The sequence below is a fragment of the Physeter macrocephalus genome, chromosome 17, assembly GCF_002837175.3.
Source record: "Physeter macrocephalus isolate SW-GA chromosome 17, ASM283717v5, whole genome shotgun sequence".
NCBI lineage: Eukaryota > Metazoa > Chordata > Mammalia > Artiodactyla > Physeteridae > Physeter > Physeter macrocephalus.
Genome location: NC_041230.1, coordinates 21,243,331 through 21,254,701, shown reverse-complemented (window position 1 = coordinate 21,254,701; position 11,371 = coordinate 21,243,331).

The following is an 11,371-nucleotide window of genomic DNA, read 5'->3' as shown; positions in this document are numbered from 1 at the left end:
AGTATTCCATTGTATTTATATATACCACATCTTCTTTATCCATTCAGCTGTTGATGGACACTTAGGTTGCTTCCATATCTTGGCAATTGTAAATAATGCTGCTATGAATATTGGGGTGCATATTAGTGTTTTTGTTTCTTTCGGTTATATTCCCAGGAGTGGATTTGCTGGGTCATATGGTAGTTCTATTTTTAGTTTTTTGAGAAACCCCCATAAAGTTTTCCACAGTGGCTGCACTAATTTACATTCCCACCAACAGTGTATGAGTGTTCCCTTTTCTCCACATCCTGTCCAACATTTGTTATTTGTGTTCTTTTTGATTTTAGCGAATCTGACAGGTGTCAGGTGATTTCTCACTGTGGTTTTGATTTTCATTTCCCTGATGATTAGTAATGTTGAGCATCTTTTCATGTGCCTATTGACCACATGCATTTCCTCTTTGGAAAAATTTCTATTCAGTTCTTCTGCCCATTGTTAAATTGGGTTGTTTGTTTTTTTGATGTTGAGTTGTATGAGCTGTTTATATATGTTGGATATTAATCCCTATCAATCATATCTTTTGTAAATATCTTTTCCCATTCCACAGGTTGTCTTTTTGTTTTGTTGATGATTTCCTTTGCTGTGCAAACCCTTTTGAGTTTAGTTAGGTCCCATTTGTTTATTTTTGCTTTTATTTCCTTTACTTTAGGAGGCAGATCCAAATAAAATTTTACTGCAATTTATGTCAAAGACTGTTCTATGTTTTCCTCTAGGACTTTTATAGTATCCAGTCTTACATTTAAGTCTTTAAACCATTTTGAGTTTATTTTTGTGTGTGGTGTTAGAGAATGTTCTGATTTCATTCTTTTACATGTAGCTGTCCAGTTTTCCTAGCACAACTTATTGAAGAGACTGTCTTTTCTTCATTGTATATTCTTGCCTGCTTTGTCACAGATTAACTGACCATAATTTCGTGGGTTTATTTTTGGCCTTTCTTTCCTGTTCCCTTGATCTATGTGTCTGTTTTTGTGCCAGCACCATACTGTTTTGATTACTGTAGCTTTGCAGTATAGTCTGAAGAAAGGGAGCTTGTTTCCTCCAGCTCTGTTCTTCTATCTCAAGATTGTTTTGGCTATTTGGGGTCTTTCATGTTTTCATACAAATTTTAAAATTATTTGTTCTTGTTTTGTGAAAAATGCCATTGGTATTTTGACAGCGATTGCATGGAATTTGTAGATTGCCTTGGGTAGTATGGTCATTTTAATAATATTGATTCTTCCAGTCCAAGAACACAGTATATCTTTCCATCTGTTTGTGTCATCTTCAATTTCTTTCATCAGCACCTTATAGTTTTCAGAGTACAGGTCTTTTGCCTCCTTGGGTAGGTTTATTCCTAGGTAGTTTATTCTTTTTGATGCAATGGTAAATAGGATTGTTGCCTTAATTTCTCTTTCTGATAGTTTGTTGTTAGTGTATAGAAATGCAACAGATTTCTGTGTATTAATTTTTTATCCTGAAACTTTACTAAACTCATTCATGAGCTCTAGTAATTTTCTGGTGGTTTCTTTAGGATTTTCTATGTATATTATCATGTCATCTGCAAAGAGTGACAATTTTACTTCTTCCTTCCAATTTGGATACCTTTTATTTCTTTTTCTTCTTCGATTGCTGTGGTTAGGACTTCCAAAACTATGTTGAATAAAAGTGGCAAGAGTGGGCATCCTTGTCTTTTTCCTGATCTTAGAGGAAATGCTTTCAGCTTTTCACCATTGAGTATGATGTTAGCTGTTGGTTTGTCATATATGGCCTTTATTATATGTTGAAGTATGTCCCCTCCGTGCTTGCTTTCTGGAGAGTTTTTACCATAAATGGATGTTGAATCTTATCAAATCCTTTTTTCTGCATCTATTGAGATGATCATACAGTTTTTATTCTTCAATTTGTTAATGTGGTGCATCACATTGATTAATTTGCAGATATTGAAAAATCCTTGCAGCCCTGGGATAAATCCCACTTGATCATGGTATATGATCCTTTAATTGTATTGTTGGATACAGATTGCTAGTATTTTGTTGATGATTTTTGTATCTATATTCATCAGTGGTATTGGCCTGTAACTTTCTTTTTTCGTGATATCTTTGTCTGGTTTTGTTATCACCATGATGCTGGCCTCATACAATGAGTTCAGAAGTGTTTCTTCCTCTGTAGATTTTTGGAATAATTTCAAAAGAATAGGTGTTAACTCTTTTCTAAATGTTTGGTAGAATTCACGTGTGAAGCCATCTGGTCCTGGACTTTTGTTTGTTGGGAGTTTAAAAATTACTAATTCAATTTTATTACTGGTAATTGGTCTGCTCATATTTTCTCTTCCTTCCTGATTCAGTCTTGGGAGATTGTACCTTTCTAAGAATTTGTCCATTTCTTCTAGGTTGTCCATTTTATTGGCATGTAGTTTCTTGTAGTAATCTTTTATGATCCTTTGTATTTCTGTGGTTCAGTTATAATGTCACCTTTTTCATTTCTGATTTTATTGATTTGGGCCCTCTCTCCTTTTTTCTTAATAAGTCTGGCTAAGGGTTTATCATTTTTGTTTATCTTTTCAAAGAACGAGCTTTTAGTTTCATTGATCTTTTCTCTTGATTTTTTAAGTCTCTATTTCATTTATTTCTTCTCTGATCTTTATGATCTTTTCCTTCTACTAATTTTGGGTTTTGTTTGTTCTTTTTTCTCTAGTTCCTCTAGGTTTAGGGTTAGGTTGTTTATTTGAGATTTTTCTTGTCTCCTGAGGTAAGCCTGTATCACTGTAAACTTCCCTCTTAGAACTGCTTTTGCTGCGTCCCATAGGTTTTGGATTGTTGTGTTTTTGTTTTCATCTGTCTCTAGGTGTTTTTTGATTTCCTCTTTGATTTCTTCAGTGATGCATTAGTTGTTTAGTAACATATTGTTTAGCCTCTACGTGTTTGTGTTTTTTGCAATTTTTTTTCTTGCAGTAGATTTCTAGTATCATCGCGTTGTAGTGGGAAAAGATGCTCATTATGATTTCAATCTTCTTAAGTGTACTGAGCCTTCTTTTGTGGTCTAGCATGTCATCTCTCCTGGAGAATGTTCCATGTATAGTTGAAAATAATGTATATTCTGCTGCTTTTGGATAGAATGCTCTCTAAATATCAATTAAGTCCATTTGGACTAATGTGTTTTTTAAGGCCTGTTTCTCCTTATTGATTTTCTGTCTGGATGATCTGTCCATTGACATAAGTGTGGTGTTAAAGTCCCCTACTATTATTGTATTACTGTCCATTTGTCCTTTTATGCCTGTTAATAATTGCCTTGTATATTTAGGTGCACCTATGTTGGGTGCACATATATTTACAAATATTATAACTTCTTGGTTTGATATCTTGATCATTATGTAGTGTCCTTCTTTGTCTCTTGTAATGGTCTTTATTTTGAAGTCTACTTTGTCTGATATAAGTATTGCTTCTCTGGCTTTCTTTTGATTTCCATTTTCATGGAATACCTTTTTTCCATCCCCTCATGTTCAGTCTGTATGTGTCTCTAGATCTGAAGTGAGTCTCTTGTAGACAGCATATATACAGATCTTGTCTTTGTATCCCTTCAGCCACTCTATGTCTTTTGGTTGGAGCATTTAGTCTGTTTACATTTAGGTATTATGTATGTTCTTACTGCCATTTTATTAATTGTTTTGGATTTGTCTTTGTAGGTCTTTTTTTCCCCTTTCTTCTTCTTTTGTTCCTTCTCTTGTAATTTGATGACTATCTTTAACCTTATGTTTGGATTCCTTTTTCTTTTTTATGTGTGTATCTATTATAGATTTTTGGTTTGTGTTTACCATGAGATTTTTGTATAGCAGTATGTGTGTGTGTGTGTGTATATATATATATATATATATATGCAATTGTTTTAAATTGCTCATCTCTTAATTTCAAATGCATTTTTTAAACTCTGCATTTGTATTCTACTCCTCTCATGATCACTGTTTTTGTTTTTTTTTGTTTTTTTTTTTTTTGTCCTCCCAGACCGGGGCGCGAACCCGGTTCCCCTGCATTGGCAGGCGGACGCGCAACCACTGCGCCACCAGGGAAGCCCATGATCACTGTTTTTGATAGTGTATTTTACATCTAATTGTTTTGTGTATCCCTTAACTGCTTGCTGTGGATATAGATGATTTTACTACTTTTGTCTTTTAACCTCCCTACTAGCTTTGTGTGTGTATGATTTCCTATCTTTAGTGCCTTTACTGATGAGCTTTTTTATTTCATAATTTTCTTGTTTCTAATTGTGGTTTTTTTTCTTTTTCACCTAGAGAAATTCCTAGGTTACATCTGTTGTAAAGCTGGTTTCATGGTGCTGAACTCTTTTAGCTTTTGCTTGTCTGTAAAGCTTTTGATTTCCCCATCAAACCTGGATGAGAGACTTGCTGGGTAGAGTATTCTTGGTTGTAGGTTTTTCCCTTTCATCACTTTAAATATATTATGCTGCTCCCTTCTGGCCTGCAGAATTCATGCTGAAAAATCAGCTGATAGCCATATGGGAGTTCCCTTGTATGTTATTTGTTGCTTTTCCCTTGTTGCTTTTTAATATTCTTTCTTTATCTTTTATTTTTTTCATTTTAATTACAATGTGTCTTGGTATATTCCATTTTGGGTTAATCCTGTATGGACTCTCTGCACTTCCTGGACTTGGGTGACTGTTTTCTTTTCCATGTTAGGGAAGTTTTTCAGCTATTATGTCTTCAAATATTTTCTCAGGCCCTTTCTCTCTCTCTCTTCTCCTTCTGGGACCCCTATATTGCAAATATTGTGCACTTGATGTTATCGCAGAGATCTCATTTCTTTTCACTCTTTTTTTTTTCAGTTCAGCGGCAGTGATTTCCCATATTCTATTTTCCAATACTGATCTGTTCTTCTGTATCATTTAGTCTACTATTGATTCCTTCCAGAGTATTTTTTTCATTTCATTTATTGTATTCTTAATCTCGGTTTGGTTGTTCTTTATGTTTTCTAACTCTTTAAAAACTTCTAACTTCTCACTCTGTGCATTCATTCTTCTCTTGAGTTCTTTGATCATCTTTATGACCATTACTCTGAACTCTTTCTTGGGTAGATTGACTATCTCCACTTCACTTAGTTCTTCTTCTAGGGTTTTGTCTTTTTCCTTCATCTGGAAAATGTTCCTCTGACCCCTCATTTTGTTTAAGCTGCTATTTGTAGTTTTATGTGTGTGGTAGGTTAGTTATGTTTCTTGACCTTGGAGAAGCAACCTTCTGTAGGAAACATCCTATCTGTCTCAGCAGGATGCTCCTCTCTTGTCACCCAAGCTGTATGCTCTGGGGTTTTCCCCTAAAAGGGCTGCATGGGTCCTTCTGTTGTGGCAGGCTGATTATGTGGGCAGTCTGGTACGCTCAATTGGCCCCTAGTCTGGTTGGTTGCCAGACCCTGCCTTGTGCAGATGCTGCTGGCTGCTGTTTAGCAGGGCCTGGTCATGAGGCAGCTAGCTGCAGAACCCTGGGGGATTCTGGCGCTAGTGCTGGCTCACGGGTGGGCAGAGTCAGGGTCCTGAAGACTCCAGAGCTGTTGCCTGCCTGCTGGCAAGTGAAACCAGGTCCTGAAGTTAGTGCCAGACTACTGGCAGGCAGAGTTGGTTCCTGGAGCCTGGCTGCAAAGCCCGGGGATCCCAGAACTCATTTCACATCATTGGTGAGTGGGAAAGGAGTGGTTCCCAGGGGATTTGGGGTGACCCAAAGCTTGTGTTTGCCTGCTAGTGGGCAGAGCCAGGGCCCAGCTGGCCCCAGGTAGGGTCTGGCTTACTGTGGGTGGGCTTGGTCTGCAGACTGTGGGAGCATAGTTTTCTTGCTTCTGGTATCAGCCCCCCTGGTGGATGAGACTTGTCCAGAGGCTAGTGCAGGCTTCCTGGAGAGAAGGGTTGGTGCCTGCCCACTGGTGAGTGGAGCTGGTTCTTGGCCCTCTGGTGGTCAGGGCCATGTCAGGGGCATGTCTAGAGGCAGATGTTGGCTCAGGAGGTGTTTAGGCATTCTGTCTGCTAATGAGTGGGGCTGTGTCTCCACCCAGTTAGCTGCTTGGCCTGAGACATCCTAGAACTGGTGCCCACAGGCTGTTGGGTGGGACCTGGTCTTTCCACTAATGAGCCAGGATGGCAGCTGCTAGCAGCAGTGTTCACACGGTAGAATGTTCCCAAATATGGCTGACACCAGTATCTATGTCCCCAAGGTGAGCTGCAGCTGCCCCCTGCCTCTCCAGGAGACTCTCCAAGACCAGCAGGTAGGTCTGGCCTAGGCTCTTATCAAATTACTTCTTTTGCCCTGGGTCCTGATGCATGTGAGATTTTGTGTGCACGCTTTAAGAGTGAAGTCTCTATTTCCTCCAGTCCTGTGGGGCTCCTGAAATTAAGCCCTTCTGGTCTTCAAAGCCAAGTGCTGTGGGGGCTCACCTTCCCAGTGTAGGACCCCTGGGCTGGGGAGCCTGATGTGGGGCTCAGAACTTTCACTCCTGTAGGAGAACCTCTGCAATATAATTATTCTCCAGTTTGTGGGTCGCAAACCGGGGTATGGGATTTGATTATATCGCAAGTCCAGCACTCCCACCCATCTCGTTGTGGTTCCTTCTTTATGTCTTTAGTTGTAGAAGAGCTTCTCTGGTAGATTTGTTTTTTTCATTGATAGTTGTTCTGCAGATAGTTGTGATTTTGATGTGTTTGTGAGAAGAGGTGAGCTCAGGGTCTTTCTACTCTGCCATCTTGGCTGCTCCTCTAGTCTAGCTATTTCCTTTTTTTAGGATTTTTTGGTCCATCTCTGTTTCTGAGAAAGATTGGGGGATAATTTTTATTTGCTATAATGTCCTTATTAGGTTTGGGGATTAAGTTTATGTGATCTCATAACCTAATGCAAAATGGGAAATATTTCTTTATCTATTTTCTGAAAGAGTTTATTATGTGTGATTGGTGTTATTTCTTCTTTAAATGCTTGGTATATTCACCAAGGAAACTGTCTGGGTTTGGAATTTGTATTGTAGGAAGGTTTTTAATTACAGAATTTATTTCTTTAGTAAACATAATTGATACTTTTTATATTTTCTTTTTTTACCTTGCATCAATTTTGTAAAGTTGTATTTTTCTAGGAATTTGCTATTTCATTAAAATTTTCAAGTTCACTGTCACATCATTTATAATATTCTTTTATGTACTATCTTTCTAATATGTGGGATCTGTAATGATGCTCTTATTTGTTCCTGGTATCAATATTTTGTGTCTTTTCTACTTTTATTCTAGATCAGTTTTGCTAGGGGCTCATAAATGTGAATTTTTTATATACTTTTTTGTATATTTGTTTTCAACTTCATTAATCTCTGTTGCTATCTTTATCACTTCCTCTCCTCTACTTTCTCTGCATTTAATTTGCTATTTTCTAACTACTTGATCTGGATACTTAGATAATTGATTTATGGTGTTTATTTTTTTCTTATACATACATGTATTTAGAGCTATAGAGTTTTCTCTGACTATGGACTAAGCAATACCCCAGAAGTATTGATATATGGTTTTTATAATTCCCTTCAAAATACTTCCTAATTTTGATTGTAATTTCCTTTCTGATCTGTTAATATACTATTGATAATTATATTGCTTAATTTGCAAACCCTTGAGGACTTTTCTAGTTTTCATTCTGTAATTCACATCTAGCTATCTCCACTGCAGTCAGAGACACACATCCTATGTGATTTTAATTTTCTGAAATTAAATTGTTGAGACTTGCTTTATGGCCAAGTGTATTTTCTTTGTGTCTAGTAAAAATTTTTGTCTTAATATTTATTTTGTCTGATATTAGTATAGCCACTCTAGCAGTATTTGGCTAATATTTACATGGTATATCTTTTCCTATCCTTTTCCTAATAAATCTTTGAATCTAAAATTTGTCTCTTGTACACAGCATTGAGCTGGACCATTTTTTAAAATCCATTATGCCAATCTCTGCCTTTTGTTTGGCATGTTTAATCTATTTATATTTAATGTAATTACTGATAAGGTAGGATTAACACCTGACATTTTTCTATTTGTTTTCTACATATCTTGTATCTTTTTTCCTACTAATTTGCAATTACTGATGCCTTTTGCATTAAATAAATATTTTATAGTGCAGTCTTAATTCCCTTCTTATTTTTTTACTCTGCTTTTTAAAGTTATTTCTTAGTAGTTTCCCTGAGTATTAGAATTAACATCTTAATTTAAAGCAATCTAGTTTGGATTAATACCAACTTCATTTCAATCTTATACAAAAACCGCTCTAATATAGCTATATACCCTCCCCACCTTAGTGCTATTATTGTCATACAAATTACATTTTTATACATTAGAAGCCCATTTACATAGTTTTATAATTATTGCCTTATGTGGTTGTCTCAAATAAGAAAGGAGTAGTAAATCAACTATACTTCAATAAAATTTTAAGAAATATATTAATTAAATTTGTAATGATTTTTAAAAGTCAGAAAGGAGTACAAAAAAGTTACAAACAAAAACATTTATACTGTCTTTTATATTTACCTATGTAGTTACTTTCACTAGTACTCTTTATTATTTGTGTATATTCAAGTTATTGTCAGGTGTTCTTCCATTTCAGCCTGAAAAGACTTCCTTTAGTATTTCTTATAGGGCAGGTCTACTGGTGATGAGTTCTCTGAGAATGTCTAAATTTTTGAAGTATAGTTTTGCTGGATATAGAATTCTTTTTTAAAAAATTAATTAATTAATTAATTGATTGATTGATTTTGGGCTGCATTGGGTCTTTGTTGCTGCACGCAGTCTTTCTCTAGTTGCGGCAAACGGGCTACTCTTCATTGCAGTGTGGGCTCCAGGCACACGGGCTTCAATAGTTGTGGCATGCAGGCTCAGTAGTTGTGGCTTGCGGGCTCTAGAGTGCAGGCTTAGTAGTTGTGGTGCAGGGCTTAGTTGCTCTGCAACATGTGGGATCTTCACAGACCAGGGCTCTAACCTGTGTCCCTGGCACTGGCAGGCAGATTCTTTTTTTTAAATTAATTAATTTATTTTTGGCTGTGTTGGGTCTTCGTTGCTGTGCGCGAGCTTTTTCTAGTTGCAGCCAGCAGGGGCTACTTTTCATTGCGGTGTGCGGGCTTCTCATTGCGGTGGCTTCTCTTGTTGCAGGGCATGGGTTCTAGGCGCATGGGCTTCAGTAGTTGTGGTACGCGGGCTCAGCAGTTTTGGCTCAGGGGCTCTAGAGCGCAGGCTCAGTAGTGGCAAATGGGCCCAGTTGCTCCGCGGCATGTGGGATCTTCTCAGACCAGGGCTTGAACCCTTGTCCTCTGCTTTGGCAGGTGGATTCCTAACCACTGTGCCACCAGGAAGTCCCTGCAGGCAGAGTCTTAATGACTGAGCCACCAGGGAAGTCCCTGGATATAGAATTCTTGATTGATAGTCTCCCTCCACCCCCAGCATATTGGATATGTCATTGCACTGCCTTCTGGCCTCCATGGATTCTGATAATCTGTTAATTCTGATAAACTGTTAATCTTTTTGTGGATCTCTTGTATGTGATGAGGTTTTTTTTTCCTTGTTATTTTCAAGATTCTCTCTGTCTTTTGAAAATTTGGCTGTGATGTGTCTAGATGTGGATTCTTTTGAGCTTATTTTACTTAGAGTTAGTGAGTTTCTTTGTTACATAGATTTTTAAAATCAAATTTGGGAAGTTTTTGGTCATAATTTCTTCAAATATTCTTTCTGTCCCTTTTTCTCTCCCTGCCCCCCTTCTGTGGGTCTCATTATGTGTATGTTGATATGCTTGATTGTGTCCACAGGTCACTGACACGCCATTAATTTTTCTTCATTCTTGTTTTCTTTCTGTTCCTCAGGCTGGATATTCTTATTTAACTACCTATAAGTATGTTTATTCTTTCTTTTAACAACTCGCATCTGCTGTCGAACCCCTCTAGTGAATTTTTCATTTCTGTTATACTTTTCAGGTCCAGATCTCTCTTAAAAATTTCTTTTTCTTTTTAGTGATATTTTCTATTTGTCCAGACATTATTTTCATACTTTCCTTCAATTCTTTAGGTATGGTTTCCTTTAGTTCTTTGAACATACTTATAATAGCTTGTTTCAAGACTTTATATGGTAAGTTCAGCATCTGGACTTCCTCAGGGACAGTAACTTCTGACTGCTTTTTCCCCTGTCTATGGGCCATACTTTCCTGTTTCTTTGCATGCCTCATAAATTTTTATTGAAAACTAAACATTTAAAATAATGTAATGTAAACATCAGATTTCTCTTCCTTTCCAGGGTTTGTTGTTTCTGCTGATTGCTTCCTTAGTGACTTTTCTGAACTAATTCTGTATTCTTTGTCATGTGTGGGCATTGAAATCTCTGTTCCATTAGCCTAGTGCTCAGCTAGTGATTAGAGAGATTTTCTTAAATTCTTGGACCTCCCCCCCACCCCAAATCTCCCTATCTTTGCAAAGGGTCTCTGTGTGTTTGTGTTGGGCCACACCTTCAACACTCAGCCAAAGCCTCAAGATCAGCCCAAAGTGAGAGATTAGGATATTCTCAGGCCCTAATCTTAGCCCTGCACATGCACACGGCCTTCTAGATGCACAGAAATATGCTGGAGTTTTTCAAAGCCCCTAAAGGACATCTCATTCTCCAGATTTTCCTTTTACATTTTTGGACAAGCTTTTTGTTTGCCCTTTCTGGTATTACCTCCTCAGGAAGCTATGAGATTAAACAGTTGCTGTTGATTGCTTTTGACAAAAGCCCTGAGGATAGGGTTTTTCTTACTGAGTGAGCTATGAGTCAGGTCAAATAAGACAAGCTTTACAGTGGGGCTTTTCCAGAAAACTGTCAAGTCAAATAGTTACAAATCTCGGGTGGGCTTTGTTGGGATCTTCAAACCTGTTCTAACCTCTCCAGTGGTTACTAGGCTACTGGTTTTAACAGCTATCATGGCTGTGAGTCTTCTGGTTTTCAAGCCCATCATGGAGCTGGGGATACAGTATGAGAATAAGGCAAGTTAAAATGATACACAATTAATTCCTCTTTCTAATACTCAAACTTTTTCCTTATATAAAAACTCCTTTATTATTGAAAGCTGGTGGTTTCCAAAGTTCTGAAAAAATGTTTTTTTGGGGTTTTTTTTACAGTTTTTCTCAGTGTCTTTATTGCTGTTTTGGAGGAGTGGATTTTTGGAGGTCCTCACTCCACTGTTTTGAAAGGGCTTCTTTCTATATTATATATATATATTTTTTTTTTTTTTTTTTTTTTTTTTTTTTCTGTATGCGGGCCTCTCACTGCTGTGGCCTCTCCCGTTGCGGAGCACAGGCTCCGGATGCGCAGGCCCAGCGGCCATAGC